The sequence below is a fragment of the Oryctolagus cuniculus genome, chromosome 5 (assembly GCF_051225735.1).
Source record: "Oryctolagus cuniculus isolate XC-2025 breed Fujian yellow rabbit chromosome 5, ASM5122573v1, whole genome shotgun sequence".
Taxonomy (NCBI): Eukaryota; Metazoa; Chordata; class Mammalia; order Lagomorpha; family Leporidae; genus Oryctolagus; species Oryctolagus cuniculus.
The window spans coordinates 166,270,730-166,291,441 of record NC_142871.1 but is presented as its reverse complement, the minus strand read 5'-3'; the positions used below and the strand labels follow the sequence as shown (position 1 = coordinate 166,291,441).

General features: G+C 49.5%; 1 long non-coding RNA gene across 3 annotated transcripts in view; it reads left to right on the top strand.

Annotated features, from left to right (window-relative positions):
- Positions 1-3,097: 3,097 nt before the first annotated feature.
- Positions 3,098-20,712, top strand: part of LOC138849723 (uncharacterized) — a 154,821-nt gene continuing 137,206 nt past the window's right edge. For 2 of the 3 annotated variants that reach the window (XR_016234333.1, XR_011388835.2), the window contains exon 1: positions 18,521-19,072. This is a non-coding gene — a long non-coding RNA (uncharacterized LOC138849723). Of the gene's footprint in view, positions 3,619-18,520; positions 19,073-20,712 lie in introns of those variants that run through there. The other variant, XR_016234334.1, reaches the window with a different exon arrangement.

Here is a 20,712-nt window from a genome sequence, read left to right as displayed (position 1 = left end):
CTGCGTCTGCATGTTCTTTCTCATTCGTCATTGATCTAATTTAGAGGAAAGACATTACAGAAGCCAACATCTGATTCTTCTACGAGCCCCTGCCCAGATCCCTCCCCCCTGGGAGATCTGTTCACTCACCCATGGCTGTTCCAGCCGCTCCCTGTGGTTGCGGCACAAGCTCACCCAACCTTGTGCCTGAAGATTATTTCGCAGCCAACCTTCAGCAGAGCGCCTCCCTCCCAGAGCCTCTGCGAGTGATTGGGACTGGGAGACGTCAGTGTGAGACAGGGCTGTTTGCCGGAGTCAGGGCGCTTCTTGTGTTCTCCAGCCCCTGACTTGCAACCTGCCCAAATGCGTAGAAACCAGCAGGAGGCCTGGCTCCAATAAAGTCCTCTGAGTGGAGTCCAGAGGCAGTGATGAGATACACATGAGGCCCAACACTGTGTCAGCGCATTCACTCAAGGGCGAGAGCGGTTGGAACGGTACGGGCAGCAGTCCACTTTGGGTTGGAGACGCCTGAGACGAGCTGCTTATGAAGGAAGGAGGGGTTAATTTAGCCCACAGTTTTGGAGGCTGGAGTCCAAATACTGTGGTGCGGGCTTTAGCTCTGACAAGGGGATCCGTGGCGGAAGGCACATGGTGACTGGTGAATCCAGAGTGAGGATCACACTGGGGGCGCAGGAAGCTGAGTGAGTGGGTGGGCCCAAACTCCAGCGGTTTTAACAACCCTCCCAAGGCCGGCGCCGCGGTTCACTAGGCTAATCCTCTGCCTGCGGCGCCGGCACACCGGGTTCTAGTCCCAGTTGGGTCACCGGATTCTGTCCCGGTTGCCTCTCTTCCAGGCCAGCTCTCTGCTGTGGCCAGGGAGTGCAGTGGAGGATGGCCCAAGTACTTGGGCCCTGCACCCCATGGGAGACCAGGAGAAGCACCTGGTTCCTGCCATCGGATCAGTGCGGTGCGCCGGCCGCAGCACACCAGCCGCGGCGGCCGTTGGAGGGTGAACCAACGGCAAAGGAAGACCTTTTTCTCTGTTTCTCTCTCACTGTCCACTCTGCCTGTCAAAAAAAATTAAAAAAAAGATCAGACTCTTAATTTCATGGACAATAATGTGATACTTACCGTGTGAGAATCACACGACTGCTTTGCATACAGTTTCAAAGTGTACACAGATTGGGGCACAGAGGTTAAACGCTGGGGTATGTCTGACAGCATTTTCAACTTCAGATAAACCACATGCAGAACTTACATTCAGATATGAGCCAATCTGAAAACTTGAATTCCCACAATATAAAAATGATGCTTTTGAGATGCATTTTTCACTAAACTAATAAACATTGAAAATAATGATTAAAAACTCAGAATTAGAATTTACAAACATCAACTAGGAAAATATATTGCCAGTCACTTTTCTTATAAAGGTCCCATTCATTACATTACAAAATAGTCTTTAACATAAAATTACCTTAATAACTGTACTACTTTAAGATCTGATAAACCTTACATTAAATTGACTATAGAATCCTCTTGGAAAAACTTTAGGGTTTTTAAAAATAATATGTAAGGGCCTGTAAACTTTCCATCCTACTAAAGCACAACAAAGTAGGTGACAGATATACAACTACACACAGGCTACAGAATCAAACTAATAATTTATTACCTTTTTTTTTTTTTAACAGGCAGAGTGGACAGTGAGAGAGAGAGACAGAGAGAAAGGTCTTCCTTTTGTTGTTGGTTCACCCTCCAATGGCCACCGTGGCCAGCGCGCTGCGGCTGGCGCACCGCGCTGATCCGAAGCCAGGAACCAGGTGCTTCTCCTGGTCTCCCATGGGATGCAGGGCCCAAGCACTTAGGCCATCCTCCACTGCACTCCCGGGCCACAGCAGAGAGCTGGCCTGGAAGAGGAGCAACCGGGACAGAATCCGGCGCCCCAACCGGGACTAGAACCCGGTGTGCCGGCGCCGCAAGGCAGAGGATTAGCCTAGTGAGCCGCGGCGCCGGCCTTATTACCTATTTTTAGAAAGTCACCATTACCAGAGCAAGCAGGAAACAATGTAAAACTATCCGACAGTTAAATGGTTCCCTTTCCATTCGGATCTTAAAAAGTTATAAAATCACCACACTCCGTTCGTGTCTCTTGGAGGCTTTTCAGGACAGGCTTTCAAAATGGTCAGCCCAGTTCGAACCCCGCTCAGGGCAAACAGACACACCCATCTAGATGCCCTGACGGTGGAACAAGCATGCATAATCAGACCCAGAATTTGTCTTTTAGGAATGCACTGAGCTTTTCTTTTACAATTGTAACTTAGAATTTTTTGGCAGAAATAAAATACACATACACACATACACACAACTGAGCACATTAAATGTCAGGAAACAGTAGGAAATGCAAACCTGTACGGTAAGTTGGTTTATTTATTTATTTATGATTTATTTATTTATTTGAAAGAGTTACACAGAGAGGAGAGGCAGAGAGAGAGAGAGAGAGAGAGAGAGAGAGAGGTCTTCCATCCGCTGGTTCACTCCCCAGTTGGCCGAAATGGCCGGAGCTGTGCCGATCTGAAGCCAGGAGCTAGGAGCTTCTTCAGGGTCTCCTATGTGGGTGCAGGGGCCCAAGCATTTGGGCCATCTTCTACTGCTTTCCCAGGCCATAGCAAGAGTTGGATGGGAAGTGGAGCAACTGGGTCTTGAACTGGCGCCCATATGGGATGCAGGCACTGCAGGCCAGGGCATTAACCCGCTGCACCACAGTGCCGGCCCCCAGCTGATTTATTTTGAAAAACTGAGTTTACTTCATCTTATTTTGGATTGACAGCTAGTGTTACCTAGAAGATGTTTGGTTCTTGCTTCTTGTGTGTGTAATTTTAAATAGCTTCTCATTGTGCCTCTAGCTTCCTTGGAGTCATTTTCTACTTAATCCTCTGTCAACAGATCTCTTGGATAAGATATTTGAGTTGAAAAAGCCTAAATAAAAAGTTCACTTTTGACCTTTTAATTTATGAAATTCCGCTAAAGATAAATCTAATTTTTAGGCAAGTCCACAAAAGTATTTTCATTTTTTTTTAAAGATTTTATTTATTTATTTGAGAGGTAGAATTGCAGACAGTGAGAGAGAGAGAGAGAGAGAGAGACAGAAAGGGAGGTCTTCCATCTTCTGGTTCACTCCCCAGATGGCTGCAACAGCCAGAGCTGAGCTGATCCGAAACCAGGAGCCAGGAGCTTCTTCCCAGTCTCTCAGGCAGGTGTAGGGGCCCAAGTGCTTGGGCCATCTTCTACTGCTTTCCCAGGCCATAGCAGAGAGCTGGATCGGAAGAGGAGCAGCCGAGACTTGAGCCGGAGCCTATATGGGATGCCGGCACCACAAGCGGAGGATTAACCCACTACGCCACAGCGCTGGCCCCTTTTCATTCTTAACACTCAAACATGTTCATGGGAATAAAAATCCTTTAAAAGTTTTGCATCTTAGAGTTTTATTTAGATTTTCCTGGACTGCAGCTTGATTTTCCAGGCATTTCACACATTCTTTCCTCTCTCTGCAGCATTCTCAAGCTACTTCTCTGTTTTTCATCCACCTGGTTTTCTTTTATGCCGTGGTCATCCGTCTCAGGCATCGGACATGAGGAGTCACAGGTGGGTCACCACCCCACTCTGCAGCAGTGGTCTGGGTCTGATACAGCTGCGTATCCCCGATGCAGGGTACCCTCTGCCGCTCCTTTGAGAGATGGGAGCTGGAACACACAGCGGAGACTCCGGGGTTTTCTCCATCTCCTGCCCTCCCCCATGTGTCCCCAGCAGACAGGGCTCTGCAACTGTTTCTGTGAGGTGGGTTTCTTGCTGGGTTCCGGGGGCTGCTTGAGGAGCCTGTGCAGGCAGGGGAGTCCTGAGACCCCTCACTTCCTGATAGAGATGATAGCTGCTGAGAGAGGAGCTCCCGGAACTGCACCAGGCTGAGCTGTCTGCGAGAGCTCCTCTCGTGGGGGTCTCCCGTCGTCCACTGTGGCCGCTGCCCTGCTGCTGTCCCTCTCCCAGATGGATCCGAATCCCCCACCACTCTGCTGGCCAGGATGTGCCTGTCACCAGGGTGACGACCGATCGTCCTGGACTACCTTCTCTTCAGTCAGGGCTGCCACTGGAGACCTGTGCACACCAGGCGGGGCCTGAAGCCACACTTCCTTCCTTCCGCACGTTGAGGATTCTCCTCCATGCCTCTGTGGTTCCCGATGAGGAGGGCTCAGTGCTTGCTAGCGTTTGTGGTGTTCCCCTTGACGACTTCCAAGATTCTCTTCTCCATCTTTGCTTTTCAGCAGTTTGATTTGGATGTGTGTAAGTTTGTCTTGCTGTGAGTTTGTCTTGCTTGGGTCCCAGTGAACTTCTTGAATTTGAGAATGTATGTCCTTCAGCGTATGTGAGCAGTTTGCAGTCATTAGTTCTGCACAGTTTTGTCTGTCTCTGTATCTCTCCTCTTCTTAGGGACCCCAGTGTTGTTACGATTGTCTCACAGGTTCCCATCGCCGTCCACCTATTTTAAATCCTTTTCCCCTTTGTTCTCTTTCCCACTGACCTGGCGTCAGGTGCACTGCCATTTCCTCTGCCCTCTGCTCTGCTGCTGAGCCCACCAGGTGCACTCTTTATTTCACGCATTCTACTTTCCAGTTCTCAGATCTCCGCTGGCTGTTGTTTGTAACCTTTTCCCTCTCTGTTGACAACTCGTATCTCTGCTCTCAGTTCAACAGGGCCACATTACCTCGTGGAGGGGAGTTATAACAGCTGCTTTACATTCCCGAGCACCATTGGCTTGATTTTACACTGCCGTGTGGGTTTGCAGTCTTTCATTTGATCCTGTGGATTTTCTCTGCCTTTGATGCACCTGCTTTGGGACTCCCGTATTATCTTCTGGGCTCCCCTGGCACTGCCCCCCCCCCCAGATACTTCCTATTTTGGGCATTCTTGCATTTGACAATATCATGTCAATGGTGTGTCTTGGGCCTCCAGCTAGGTTATTGGATCTTTAACAGTGTCTTTGATCATACTGAACAAATTGAATCAAGTTCAAGTAAGTGGATTAATTGATAAAAAATTCGCAAGTTCAATATAGCCAATATAATAATTTCCCTTTTTAAATTAAAGATTTATTTATTTGAAAGAGTTAGAGAGAGAGAGAGAGAGAGAGAGGGAGAGAGGGATCTTTCATTTGCTGGTTCACTCCCCAGATAGCTGCAACAGCTAGGGCTGGGCCAGGCTAAAGCCAGGAACCAGGAGATACCTCTGGGTCTCCCATGTGGCTGGCAGGGGCCCAAGCACTTGGGTCATCTTCCACTGCTTTTCTCAGGCCACTACCCAGGAGCTGGATTGGAAGTGGAGCAGCCAGGACATGAACTGATGCCTCTATGGAATGCCGGCATTGCAGGCGGTGACTCTACTCACTGTGCCACAACACTGGCCCCTCCATATAATACTTTCTTTATTTCAATGTGATTGTTTTCTTGAAGGAGTCCTTTTCATTCTAAGCATGTGTGGCATTTCATAGAGCCAACATTTAGTCCATATTTCATACTTTCCAACATTATAAGCCAAATTACAATTGCAGACAGCTCTCATAAATCTAATTAGATGCCTTGCAGACTCCATAGGTGCTCGGGCCAGGTGGAATTAACATAGTAGATGTTGCGATCAATCACAGGACGTTAAGACCAATAATTTACATGACTGGCATAAGATGTGTGCTCTTCCAATCCTCAGCCGTGTTCACCTGCTTTATTTAGTCTTGGCAACATTCAGCAAGTTTGGCAAACTGACAGTGTTCAGTCCTTCCTTCAGCGGGTATCCCCTAGTCATCTGCTGTGAGCCAGGCAGCTGGGTGCCCCAGTGCAGGGTGGGATCTGCTGTGGAGAGGCGGATCTCTGCTGATACAGAGGAAGGAGGGGGCTCTGCGTCTTGGAGTCACAGCGGCTCTTCAGCCGCAGTGTGGCACACAGTGCACACTTATCTCCGCGAGAGGTCAACCCGCTTTGCAGGTGAGGAAGTCGAAGTGCAGAGAGCCTGAAGGGCTTGCCTCAAGTCTCAGGAATTAGTGCACAGCTCTGACCTGAAGCTCAAGCTTCTTTCTTTCTTTCTTGAAAGATTTATTTATTTTACTTGAAAGGCAGAGTTACAGAGAGGCAGGAGCAGAGAGAGCGAGCGAGAGAATGAGAGAGAATCTTCTACCCACTGGTTCAGTCCCTCAATGGCTGCAAAGGCCAGGGTTAGGCCAGGGCTGGGCCAGGCCGAAGCCAGGAGCCAGGAGCTTCATCCAGATCTCCCACGTGGGTGCAGGGGCCCAGGCACTTGGGCCACTTTCCACTGCCTTCCCAGGTGCATTAGCAGGGAGCTGGATTGGAAGTGGAGCAGCCAGGGCTTGAACCGGTGCCCACAGGGGATTCCGGTGTTAGAGTAGGCGGCTTAATCTGCCACGCTACAGCAGCAGTCCCTAGGCAGTGGATCCTTAAGCTTCGTACTCAGCTTCATTCATTTTCTTTTCTTTTTTAAATTTTATTTATTTATTTGAGAGGTAGAGTTACAGAGAGAGAGAGATAGAGAGAAAGTCCTCCATCCACTGCTTCATTCCCCAGATGACTGCAACGGCCAGAGCTGGGCCGATGCGAAGGCGGGAGCCAGGAGCTTCTTCCGGGTCTCCCACCCAGGTGTGGGGCCCGAGCACTTGGGCCATCTTCCACTGCTCTCCCAGGCCACAGCACAGAGCTGGATCGGAAGTGGAACAGCTGGGACTCGAACCGGCAGCCATGTGGGATTCCAGCGCCACAGGAGGAGGCTTGCTTACTATGCCACAGCGCCAGCCAGCTTCATGCATTTTCAGGAGTCAGGACCAACTGTTCTGTTGCTGTCATCCTGTTTTTGCAATCATATTAAGCACTACTTGCTGACTGCAAACCCGCGTAAGGTAACAGTACATTTTGTCCTGGAAAACCGTTCCCTTTTAGTGACTTCATGTTGAAATGTTCGGCTATTGAGCACTGTCATTGAACCTTTACCCCTTAGGGTTTCTCAAGGAAATGTTTACTTTCTTTCTTTCTTTCTTTGAAGACACACAAACACTCGGAGTTGAAGTTTGCTCTCTGCCTCTCCAGGAGATGTTTATCGAGAGGCCTGTCCTGAGCGCCAAGGTCACGGGGATGAACCAGGCACAGGGAGCTTCAGTTCCATGGAGCCCACGTTTCAGTGAAGGGAGAACAAAACAGCGATGAGGAGACAAACACACAATTCCAGGCATTACATGTTATGTAGAAATTTTATATATATTAAAATTATATTTCATATATAATATGTATTTCAGGTATTACATATTATGTAGAAAATGCGCAGATTATTTAAGGTCTTGTAGGCTATATACAGCATTAGGATTTTATCCTTTCTTTAAGATTTATTTATTTATTTCCCTAATATTTATTTATTATATATTTGAAAGGCAGAGTTATAGACAGAGGGAGGGACAGGGAGAGAGAGAGACTTTCCATCCACTGGTTCACTCCCCCAGTGGGTTCACCAACCAGGACTGGGCCAGGCTGCAACCAGGAGCCTGGAACTCCCTCCCACGTGGGTGGCTGGGGCCCAAGCACTGGGCCATCTTCTGCTGCTTTCCCAGGTGCATTAGCAGGGAGCTGGATCAGAAGTGCAGCAGCCGGGACTCCAACACGTGCTCACATGGGATGCTAGCATTGCTGGTGGTGGCTTAACCAGAACACCAGCCTCTAGATTTTATCCTAAGAATAAAGGAAAGTTATTGAAAAATTTAAAGTGGAAAGCATGACGTAAATTCATTCATTGCACACCGGTTACCAAGTTAGCTCAGTCAGAGCAGCTGCACATGTAACAAGTTAACACGAGTGATTTCGGTACGGCAGTACTTCAGAAAGTTTGTGGAAAATGGAATTAAATGTCATTTATTTTGAGGAAAACTTTTTTATTTAAAAAGGTGTGCTTCAGTCCCTTTTCTGCTGCTAAAACAATATTACAGACTGAGTACACTATAAACAATAGAGATTTATTTGGCTCAGGTTTCGGCAGGCTGGGAAGTTCAAGAGCGTGGCACCAGCATCTGGCTAGGGCTTTTGTGCGGTGCCATCCCACTGCGGAAGGCAGGGGCAACAGAGCTCACGAGCTGGACGGGAAGCGGAGCCCCAGTCCCCGAGCAGGCCGGCTCAGGGCTCCCATGGCAGCGGCATGACCCCTTCCAGAGGGCGGTGCTCCCATGCCCAGTCCCCCATGGGAGGGCCCCCTCTGAAGTCACTTCCACCTCAGTTCTGGAGGAGATTCAAACCGTGGTGGTGGACAAGGGGGGGTCAGTGTCCAGGTCAGATGACCTTGAACCCAGGTGTGAGCAGTGCGCGTGGAGAAAAGAGGGGGACTCTGAACCTCAGAGGAGGGTTTCGGATCCCCCGGGAACGCACTTGCCTCCAGATAACGGTACGCACTTTCTTTGCCCTGCTATTGCTGTAACTCCTACTTCTGTTTCATCTTGCTTGTGTCGACTATAGTTTCTGAAGTATAAAATGCAATGATGGTAGAGGGCTTCATTTAGGATTTTAAAATAGGAGACTCATTTTCGTATTCATGTGTCACTCTGGCTCTGGAGTTTGGAATGGTGATGGATTTCATAGAATACTTTCTTGGTATTAATGAAAGGATTCCATTTATTTTACTGGTTCATTGAATAAAATGAACTCATTTCTTAACACTCTATTTTATGTCTCTGTGAATTTGACTTTCTAGGTACCTCGTTAAGCAAAATCACTCAGAGCTTGTCTTTTATTGAGTGGCTAACTTCACACAGCACGTCTTCAAGGTTCATCTATGTTGCACCATGTACCAGAATTCCCTTCCTTTTAAAGGATAAATCATACTCAGTTGTATCGCACCTGTTTGCCCGTCCATCCACTGACGACACTTGCGTGGCTATTGTGAAAAATACCGCTATGAACAGGAGTGGAAGTATCTGACTCCCAGCTCGCAGTTCTCTTACGCATACACCCCTCCAGTAGAGTTACTGGATCACGTGGTAAGCGTATTTTAAGCTTTCAAGGACCTGCCATAGTACTTTCCAGAGTGGCTGCGACATTTAACATTACACCAGCAGCGCACAGGGGGTGACTTTTCTGATTTTCCTTGTGATCTTTATTTCCTGATTTTGGGAGTAGCCGTCCAAACCACGTGAGATGGGTTGTACATAGCATCCTGAATCCATAGCACCAGGGCTGTGGGCAACACAGACGTGGCTTGTTTAACGATGAGAAGCCGTCGTTAGGTGGTTTTGTTACGTGAACACTGTGGCGTGCACTTCAGCAGGCTAAGCTGACGCGATGTCGGGGGGCGGTGAAGCGTCATGGGGCCGCTGCCGTGCACACGCGTGCTGCTTGTGGACGGAAATGTGCTTACGCGGCTCGGGGCTGCACAGAGAGGGATACGCAGCTCCGGGCTGCACAGAGAGAGAGATGTCCTTACGTGGCTCGGGGCTGCACAGCGAGGGATACGCAGCTCGGGGCTGCACAGAGAGGGAGATGTCCTTACGCGGCTCGGGGCTGCAGAGAGAGGGAATGTCCTTATGCGGCTCGGGGCTGCACAGAGAGGGAATGTCCTTACGCGGCTCAGGGCTGCACAGCTAGGGAGATGTCCTTACGCGGCTCGGGCTGCACAGCGAGGGAGATGTCCTTACGTGGCTCGGGGCTGCACAGCGAGGGATACGCGGCTCGGGGCTGCACAGCGAGGGAGATGTCCTTACGCGGCTCGGGGCTGCACAGCGAGGGAGATGTCCTTACGTGGCTCGGGGCTGCACAGCGAGGAAGATGTCCTTACTCAGCTCGGGGCTGCACAGAGAGGGAGATGTCCTTACTCAGCTCGGGGCTGCACAGCGAGGGAGATGTCCTTACTCAGCTCAGGGCTGCACAGCGAGGGAGATGTCCTTACACGGCTCGGGGCTGCACAGAGAGGGAGATGTCCTTACACGGCTCGGGGCTGCACAGAGAGGAAGATGTCCTTACACGGCTCGGGGCTGCACAGAGAGGGAGATGTCCTTACGCGGCTCGGGGCTGCACAGAGAGGGAATGTCCTTACTCAGCTCGGGGCTGCACAGAGAGGGAATGTCCTTACGCGGCTCGGGGCTGCACAGCGAGAAAGGAACGAGAACCCTGTGTGGTCAGAGGATACTCACCTACTGAAAATGCTTACGTGTTTAGTCTATGGTAGATCATTTACACTAAAAATCGGTTCCCTCTCATCCCTTTCCCTAAAGCCATCCAGTTCCAGCTCTCCAGAGACAAGCCCTCTGAACACTGCTGGTTGCCCTTCAGTGTTGTGAGTGTGAATGCAGTGATCCGAAGAACTCCGCTCAGTGACTCGGGAAGCTCCAACACCCTGTCTAGTTTTGAGACCTCCTAAAACCAGGTTATAAGCTGAGGTCAAAACTGTCTCCTGTTTCAATTATTTCCACTTGATGGAAGTATCATGTGTGGATTTAGGTCTCCCATTTTATTATTTGTGTTTTCCCCTCCGTTTTTCTTCTGTTCTCTCTTTCCTGTATTTTGCATTATTTGAATAGTATTTAAGTATTGCATCTTTATTTTGAGTTTAATATCTTTTTGTATTACTTTTGTAGTGGTGCTCTAGGGAATAAAAAAAATACAAACTTGACATTTCCAAGGAATTTGGAATCAATATTTGGGGCCAGTGCAGTGGTGTAGCAGGTAAAGCTGTTGCCTGCAGCGTTGGCATCCCATATGGGTGCCGGCTGGAGTACCAGCTGCTTCTCTTCTGATCCAGCTCCCTGCTAATGCGCCTGAGAAAGCAGTGGAAGGTGGTGCAAGTGTTTCGGCTCCTGCCACTACATGGAGCTCTGGTTCCCGGCTTCGGAACAGCCCGGCTCTGGCTGTTGCAGCCATTTGGAGAGTGAACCAGTGGATGGAAGATCTTCTCTCTGTCTCTCCCTCCCTCTCCCTGTAACTCTGCCTTTCGAATAAATAAATGAATCTAAAAAGGAAAAAAGAGTCAACATTTTACCATTTCAATTAAAATGCAGGAAACAAACCAATGTTATTTGCTTATGGTTTATGTTGCCTCTCTCTGTTTAGTTGTTTTATACATTATATTACATATTGTATATTGAGAGCATATAATAATTATACATTATGTTTCATTGTTTTATACAACTATAGACACTGAAAACTCCATCAGACAACGTTGGGGTCCTTTCTCTAGACGTATTTTAAGAACTTAAGAGTAATGTATTAGGTTAACCCAGACACTCACCTCTTCTGCTGTTCTTTCTGTGTTCCTGAAGTTCAAGTTTCCTTCTGGGGCTATCTTCCAGCCTGGAGAACTTGTTTAGTTGTTTTGTCTTAAGCAGATCCACTGGCCACGACTTCCTGGTTTTCCTTCATTAAAGCATGAGCTCATTTCCCAGAATTCTGAGTTTACAGTTCTTTTCTTCAGGCCTTTCCTCATGGTTTCTTTGTAATTTTGTTTTGAGCATTATTATTATTACTCATTTTAAAAAGTGTTTTTTATTCATTTGAAAGACAAAGTTACTGAAAGAGTGAGTGTGCACGGGAGAGATTTTCCTTCTGCTGGTTTTCTCCCCAGACGGCTGCAGCAGGAGCCCCGGGCGTCTTCCGGGTTTAACCTGCAGAGGTTTAACCTGCTACGCCACAATGACCGTCCTGAGTATTATTATTTTAATTATACATATTTTTTTTTTTTGGACAGGCAGAGTGGACAGTGAGAGAGAGAGACAGAGAGAAAGGTCTTCCTTTGCCATTGGTTCACCCTCCAATGGCCGCCACAGCCAGCGCGCTGCGGCCGGTGCACCTTGCTGATCCGAAGCCAGGAGCCAGGTGTTTCTCCTGGTCTCCCATGGGGTGCAGGGCCCAAGCACTTGGGCCATTCTCCACTGCACTCCCTGGCCACAGCAGAGAGCTGGACTGGAAGAGGGGTAACTGGGACAGAATCCATCGCCCCGACCGGGACTAGAACCCGGTGTGCCGGCGCCGCTAGGCGGAGGATTATCCTGTTGAGCCACGGCACCGGCCTTAATTATACATCTTTATGTGCAGTTATGGAGTACACCTTTATGGAGTACAAAGGGGTAAGTTGATTCCTGCGTACAGTGTGTCATGATCCAGTCAGGTGAGCTAGCACTTCCATCTCAAACATTAAAGTTTTTTGTTTTGTGATTAGCACTTCATAACTGAACATATTTGGGGGCACAGTGTGATAATTCATTACATCTGCACAATGGATAGTGACCGAACTAGGGTAATTGACATTTCTGTCTCTTTATCATTAGAGACTTGGAGCTTCCCTGTTCTAGCTAATCATAAAACGCAGGCTGTGTGAACTGCAGCGCCCCACCGCGCTGGAGACCAGGAGCTGTTTCCTTCTAACTGGCTTGTTGTCTTGATCCTGCCCGTCACCGCCTCCCAGACTCCAGGAATCACTGTCTGTCTGCTTTCACGTAGCTGGCGTAAGCCTTCACGTAGGAACGGAGCACGGAGGACTTGTGTTTCTGTGTCTCACTTGTTTTACCGGGCATCTGCCCGTCCATTTTGCTACACATGACCGGTGTCACTCTTTGTTAGGACTGAATACTGTTCCCTTGTGTAGGGACTGCACATTTTGGTTATAGGTGGGCATGCAGCTTGGCTCCATGTCTTGGGTAATTTGGATAATGCTGCAGTAAACACGGGAGGGTAAGAGGTCTCTTTGATGTGCTTGCCTCATTCCCCTTGGGTGTGTAGCCGGAGTAGGGCAGCAGCGGGGTCAGCTGACAGGCCTACTTGTTGTTTTCTGAGCTCCTCCATATTGTTCTTTATAGTGGTACACTAACTTACACCCCCGCCAACAGCAGAGGTCCCCTTCCCCCTCATCCTCTCCATATTTATTTTATTTTTGAAAACAGACGTTCTAGCTAGGATGAGATGCAGATGTCACTGATTTTCATTTCTCTTGCAGCTAATGATGTTGGACATTTTATTCCCCAGAAATTTAGTGGTTATTTGCCTATTCGAAGAATTTTATTTAAAAATGTGTTTTAAAATATTTAAGAGGTGTAGAGAGTGAGAGAGAGGCAGAGACTGAGATAGAAAGAGACAGAGAGTTACACAGAGAAAGAAAGAGACAGAAAGAGAGATCTTCCACCTGCTCACTCACTTCCCAGATGCCCGTGACAGCTGGCCCTGGATCAGGCCAAAGCTGGAAGCCAGGAACTTGATCCAGGTCTCCCACATGAGTGGCGGGGCCCCAACCCCCCGAGCCGTCACCTGCTGCCTTCCTTAGGAAGCTGGGATCAGAAGCAGAGCTGGGACTCACATCCAGGCACCGTGACATGGGGTGTGGGCATCCCAAGTGGCGCCTTAGCCACTGTGCCGAATGCTTATGTTCTGTGTATCAGTCCTTTGTCATGACAATAGTTTGCTCGTTTTTTTTATCTTGGAGGTTTACTCTTCATTATGCAGATGTTTTTCCTCTTCTGCACAGAAGCTTCCTAGTTTGACTTAATCTAATTTGCCTATTTTTGCTCCTGGGATCCTATTAAAAAATAAAACACCGATTGCCTATACGATGTCTTGGAGCGTTCCCTTGTTTGCTTCTAGTGGCTCCATGGTTTCAGGTGTTAGGTTTGGGTGAGCAGTGAGTGGGGGTGTCTACATATGGACACCCGGTTTTCCCATCACCTCCTATTAAAGAGGCTATTCCTTTCTCCGCTGTGTGTTTGTGGTGCCTTGGTCAAAAATCCGTTGGCTGTGGATGCGTGGATTTATTTCTGCTGTCTTCATTCTGTGCCATCGGTCCACCCATCTGTTTTTAGGCCGGTCCTATGCTGTTTTGGTTATGAGAGCCCTGTCCTGTGTCGTGAGACCAAGTATTGTGATGCCTCCAGCTTTGTTCTTTTGCTCAAGGTTGCCTTGACTGTTTAGGGTCTCTCGAGCTCACGTGAATTTTAGGATCACATTTTCTAGTTCTGTGAGTAATATCAGTGGCATTTTTATTGTGTTGAATCTGTAAACCGCTTTGGGGAGTACAGACATTTTAATAATATTAATTCTCCCAGTCCACGAACATGACTGGTGTTTTCCATTTTTTGGACATTCCATCTCTCTCATCAGTGTTTTGTAATTTTCATTGTAGTGGTCCTTGACTTCCTCAAATTTATTCTGAGTTTTTTTTGTAGTTATTATGAATGAGACTACTTTTATGATATTCTCAGCAAATTTATTATTACTGTATAAAAATGAGACTAATTTTTTGTATATGGATTTTGTATCCTGTAACTTTACTGAATTCATTGATCATTTCTAATAGGTGTCTATGCCTTTCTTCTTTTTACCCCTTCTGGGAGCCCCGCAATTTGAATATTTGTCCATTTGATGGTGTCCCAAAAGTCTGGGAGGTAGCCTCCATTCTTTTTAGTACCCCCCTCCCTTTTTCTTTTATCTAACTAGAATCTCTCTCAGGACCTGCCAGTTCAGATCGTCTTTCTTCTACTTGATTCCATGTGCTGTTGAAGCTTTCAAGATTTCAACTATATATATATATTTTTTTAACTTGAGTTGTCTATTTCCAAGATTTTGACTTGGTTCCTTTTCTTTCTTTCCTTCTTTTTTTTAAGATTTTATCTACTTATTTGAAAGGCAGAGCTACAGAGAGAAAGAGGGAGAGACAGAGAGAGAGGTCTTCCATCCGCTGGTTCACTCCCCAGATGGCTGCAACGGCAGGAGCTGAGCATTTGAAGTCAGGAGCCAGGAGCTTCTTCCAGGTCTCCCACACAGGTGCAGGGGCCCAAGAACTTGGACCATCTTTTACTGCTTTCCCAGGCCATAGCAGAGAACTGGATTGGAAGAGGAACAGCCAGGACTCAAACCAGCGCCCAAATGGGATGCCGGCGAAGTAGATGGAGGCTTAGTCCACTACACCACAGGACAGGCCCCAACTTGTTCCTTTTAAGGGTCTGTGTCGTCTCTTACTCAGTATCTCATTCATCCTAATTTCATTTAACTATGTGTCTCTGTTCTCTTGCATCTCATTGAGTTTCTTTATAATCATTCTCTTGAATTTTTTTGTCACTCATTTTGCCAATTTTCTTTTCTTGGAGTCTTTTGCTAACAAGTTATAGTGTTCCTTTGGAGGCATCATGCTTCCTTGCTTTTTCATATTTCATTTTTTTAAGATTTATTTATTTATTTGAGAGGTAGAGTTACAGACAGAGAGAGGGAGAGGCAGAGAGAGAGGTCTTCCAATCTGGTTCACTCCCTAGATGGCCGCAACAGCCAGAGATGGGCTGATCCGAAGCCAGGAGCCAGGAGCTTCTTCCGGGTCTCCCACGCAGGTGCAGGGGCCTGAGGACTTCGGCCATCTTCTACTGCTTTCCCAGGCGGTAGCAGAGAGCGGGATCAGAAGTAGAGCAGCCGGGACTTGAGCCGGCACCATATGGGATGGTGCGCTGCAGGCAGTGAACGGCTTAACCTAAGCCACAATCCAGGCTGAGCCAGAATCCAGCCTCTGGGGACAGCTTCTTCAAGACAGCAGCCCGTGCTCTGGGGACACCATGTGAGTTTCCTGTCAACAGCAGTTACAGCGTGCCGCACGTGGCTCCTCTCACCGGGCTGCAGGTCTGTGACGCACGTGGACTCCTCCTGGAGTCCAGTGGGAGGCATCGTGGGCCCTGCTGGGCTCTCCCGTCTCCCCTTCCCCTGCAGTGGGAATCCCCTCTGGCCCGGGGCTGGGGTGCGAGTGCTGTTCCCTTTGTTCCTCTCTCTGCACCGCCATCCCAGGTCTCCACGTCCTGCGGGGTGCTGGTGTTCTCCCTCGGGGGCCCGCCTGGCAATGCAGCCATTTGTTCATTGCTTCCGTTCTCCAGGGAGGGGAGGTGGACGCTGGCTGGGCCGCTGTACTCAGCCGCGGGAGAGTGGCCCTCACACCTCCTATGACAGAGCTGTGGTTATGCAAGTGGGCAATCCTCTGTTGGCAGCGCACTGTTCCTCTCTGGCTGCCTTCCGGGTTCTTTTTCATTATCTTTGCTTTTCAACTATTTTCTGACGGTGCATCTGGGCCTGGGTTTCTTGGTATTTGTCCTGCTGTGAGTTCACTCGGCTTTTTACACCTGCAGGTCGTATCCTTTGCCGCACTTGGGAAGTTGGCAGCCGTTGCTTTTTTTGAGGGTGTTTTCAGCATTTCACTCTTTTTCCTGCACGGCTGGACATCACAGCTTTTACTGCCATCCCACTGGACCCTCGGGTTCTATCAGGGTCTTCCCCAAAATGTTCTTTCTCTCTCTCAATCTGTCTTCAAGTTTGTTAGCTTTCCTCTAGCACATCATTTGTGGTGTGGAGCCCATCTAGGGAGTTTTCTTCTCTTACATTGGTTGTTGTATTTTTCAGATCTAAAACTTGTGTTTTGTCCTTTTGTGTGTCTTCTGTTTCTTTAGGGATATTCTGTATTTTGACTTGCAGGAGTGTCCATGGGGGCTGGCGTTGTGGCACCGTGGGTAAGCTGCTCGTGGAGTGCCTGGGGTTCAAGTCTCACCTCTTCTTCAGATTCAGCTTCCTGCTGGTGCAACCCTGGAGGCAGTAGACAGTGCCTCAAGTGCTTGGGTTCCTCCCACCCACGTGGGAGAGCAGGATGGAGTTCCTGGGTTCCTGGCTCCTGGCTTCAGCCTGGCCCAGCTCTGCCTGTTGTGGCCACTGGGGGAGTGAACCAGCAGATGGAATATTTCTCTCTCTCTCCTTCCCTATCTCTCTCTCTCTCCTTCCCTATCTCTCTCTCTCTCTCTCTCTCTCTCTCTCTCTCTCCCACTCCCACCCCCTCCTTCCCTCCCTGTCACCCTGCCTTTCCCATAAATTAAAAAAGATTTTTTTAAATAAAGAGTATTTATGACTACTCATGACCAGATAGTTCCAGCATTTGGGTCATGTCATCTCTTTGCATCTTTTGATTGTATTTTCCTGTGCACGTTTACACTGAGATTTCTATGGGACTTCATATGCTGAGCAGTGTGATGTTTGGCTCAATGCAGGTTTGGGGGTCCCACCAACCTTCTCTGGGTGCTGGTTCCTGAGTCGGTTCCGTCTTCAGGGCTTTCAGATCTGTCTCCTGTGTGCACCCCATCTGGGGCCTGGGGCCTGGGAGGAGCTGTCAGTTCACTTCCAAAGGTCTTTGGAACGCTACTTCGAATCGGAGCCACAGGCTCGGGCCAGGGGCTAGCTCGGGAGGTCCTTACCCTCTTTGTGGGGTTGCCCTGTGAAGCTTCTCTCTCTTTGGTAGCTGCAGCGTCTCTGGTTCCCTGAGGCTCCCTTTTATGGCTGTCCAGCCAGTGACGGCCACTCGGGGGACTGCACTGTAGCAGAGGGGAGAGGCAGCGTTGGATGCCCCCTCCCTGCAGCTGCAGCTCCCCTGCCCCTCTGTCATCGCTCCCCTGGCTTCCTGCTGCTGCCCTCTGTCACCACTCATGGACCCCGCAGCGGGCTTCTCCGAGGACTGGGACCCTGGGAATGGAGGACCTGAGCCGCCCTGCGCCTGGTGACTCGTTCGAACGTCCACGTCCTGGCAGAATCATCATTCCCTACGTCTCTCCCTTCTCTCTCCTTTAATCGTTAGCGTCATCTCGTGGCCCTCTTTGGGGGCTGTTCTCATGACAGGTGACATTTTATCACTTCCTGCTGGTTGCGGAGCCCGCTCAGGGGGGCAAGGCCACCTGTCTCAAGGGGGCTAGGGTGGCCGGCCCACTCACTGGCCGGATGGTTCATGGTAGCATCTGCCATGGAACTTGGGTGCCGGGAGAATGACCCAGTGTTCCATGTCGTGTAGATCCTTGCAGAGGCTTGAGAAAACAGACCTGTGTGCTCGTGAAGAGAAATGACAAAGCCTCAAGTCACGGATGGCGTTCTGAGACTTCCCCAGGCTCTGGTCCATGTGTGTCTGGGAGATTCAGCCCTGGGGTTTTAAGGAGAAGGTTGGAGGTCGAGGTAACAGTCCCTCCTGGTGTCTGTTTTCTCTGGGGGTTGAGTCCTAGCTGCTTCAGCAGTCCTTGAACTTGGGTTTCCAGGAATGGGTTGATGAGTAACGGACCTCCGCTGGGCTGGGGCGGTGACCCTCAGGGCATGTGTCCAGGAATGGTGTGTGCTCTCAGGAGTAGACACTGTGTAACCAAATTTTCGGCTTTAACGGAACAGGACGCTAAGGCCAACAAGTGCGGGAAGAACCTGTTGGTGGTCACGTTAGGTGGCACCTGTCCCTTCCCTGCTATGGGGACACCTGGCAAATCCCCACGTCCTGCGTCTCACTGGTGGCTTCAAAGCTACGGACGGAACCTCGAGATGAAATCACCCACCTCTGGAACTTTGGAAGCGGAACCAGAGTGGCCGTATCCTCATGGGTTTTGATCTAGTGTCATGTCCACGGCAGACACTAGACACAGGCATCCAGGGTGATGGAGCAGGTTCAAGAGAGCGTGTGTTTTGGCAGGTCAAAGAGTGTACACATGGTGGGGGGGTGGGGAGTTTGCTAAGAGGACTCATCCATCACCTGCCGGCTCCATGCAGCTGCAAAAAGCCAAGAGCGGCTCCCTGGGCTAAGGAATGGACACGAAGGCACTGGGGTCTGTGGAGAGTGCTGGCCTGAGGCTGGTGTGCATGTGGTCAGTCATTCGATGATTTCACCCCTACCGCATGCAAACTCCTGAAGACCCAGTGCTGAGCACAGCCAGACTGGCCCCCCACTCCTGGCCGCGTTTGGTGAAGGCCAGGAGGTAGACGTTGATGGGATGAGCACCCGGTGAAAGTGAGATCACGGTGGAGACCGAGGCCGCGGAGACAGGCGCCACAGAGCAGCTCTTGCAGCCGGGGGTCGAGTGGTGTCGGCTGCGTCCCATCTGTAAAGGCCTTGCGTCTGTGCGTTGCGGAATCCTGGAGGTGGAAGGGACTTGGGTCATCTCCTAACGCAGTATCCATCATTCCTCATGTAGGAAACACCTCACAGCATCCTGCCCTGGAGGTAGACTCGCTTCCAGACACGGAGCAGCATTGGATCCTGCGGTTCTCACGCGGTCAGTCTCCCTGTCTGTGAGCGCTGTGTCTGTGGACTCGGCCAACCCCGGTGCAAGACATCAGGAGAGGAGGCTGCGTCTGTGCACGGCACGTGCAGACTTGCCTTGTCGCGATTCCCTAAACCACGCGGCAGAGCAACCATTTCCGAAGCACTTACCTCGTGTTGGGTGCTCCAGGGAACTGGAGGGCTCTCTGAAGTACGTAGGTTATAGGCAGACACCCTGCCACTCTGTGGAAGGGACTTGGGTGTCCGTGGACTTGGCACCTACCGGGTCCTGGAAGCCATCCCCTGTGGATACCCTAGACAACTGGACATTGGTAAGGCTTTCTGGAGCACTGTTCTTTGCTGTTCCATGCAGTCCGAGCAGACAGCCGCGGGTATTCTTGAGCCCCAATCCACACCTCAGATATCTGAGACCAGAGTTAACGCAAATCCACACTCAGAAAGCTACCAGCTTTAAAACTGGGTTGTCACGACTGCGCAGGGCCACGAAGGACCTGGTGTACACACGGGACAAAGTGCGTTTGGGATCCAGCAGGCTCCCGTGCCCCCCTGTGTCCCGCACCCCAAATCCTGCCCTATGCAGTTGGTAGTGGTGTTTTAAAATCAGTTTTACACTATGGGGGTACTTGTGTTTGCAATTTAATTTTTTTAGGGGCAGGCAGAGAGAGAGAGAAAGGACAGAGAGCTCCCATACTCCAGTCCACATCCCAAATGGCTGCAACGGCCGGGGGCTGAAGCCAGGGGCAGGGACAAGGCAAACGGCTTCCCTTTGTTTTCGATGTTAGTAGATGTAACAGTGGTTTGACACACTGGAAGCCAAGAGGACACCAAAACAAAGTTAGTTATTCGTCGGTCTACCCCCCCCCCCCCCAAGGCCAGGAGTGCCAAGTCCCATGTGTCCCTCTGCTGCCACCTAGTGGGGACAGTGTGAATGCAACTGCACGGTCCACTGGAAGAGTTTTGAACCAAGCTGCCATTCTCTCTAATTCTCTAATTTGACTAAAATGAACATATTTTAACTCTCAACTCTTATGAATATCCTTTAAAAAGTCCATATGCTGTAGGGATAGTGTATCCTGACTTTTAAAAACCTAGAAACTCTGCCAGCAATTCAGAGTGCAAGTCTCTTTAACAATGCCGCTGTATTTATCCAAAAATGTCTCTGGTTCATGAGCACTTAAACTCCATTGTATCCCCTGGGTGCAGCCACCTGAAAGCTAGGGGCTGCCCAAGCACACCTACTGGGCGATCGATAGCTTTTTGTTAATTGCTTCTGGAAGGATTTTTTTAAAAAAAGATTTATTTATTTATTTGAAAGTCAGAGAAGAGACAGAGAGAAAGACCTTCCATTCTCTGGTTCACTCCCTAGATGTCCACAGCAGCCAGGGCTGGGCCAGGCTGAAGCCAGGAGCTTCATCCAGGTCTCCTACATGGTTGCAGGGACCCAAGCACTTGGTCCATCTGCTGCTGTGTTCCCAGGCTCATTAGCAGGGAGCTGGATGGGAAGTGGAGCAGCCAGGACTCTAATCGGTGTCCACATGGGATGCTGGTGCTTTACCTGCTAACCCACAATGTTGGCCCCCTGATGTCTGGTGATATTTCCAGTTGTGAGGAAGAGAGACAGAAGGGACATGG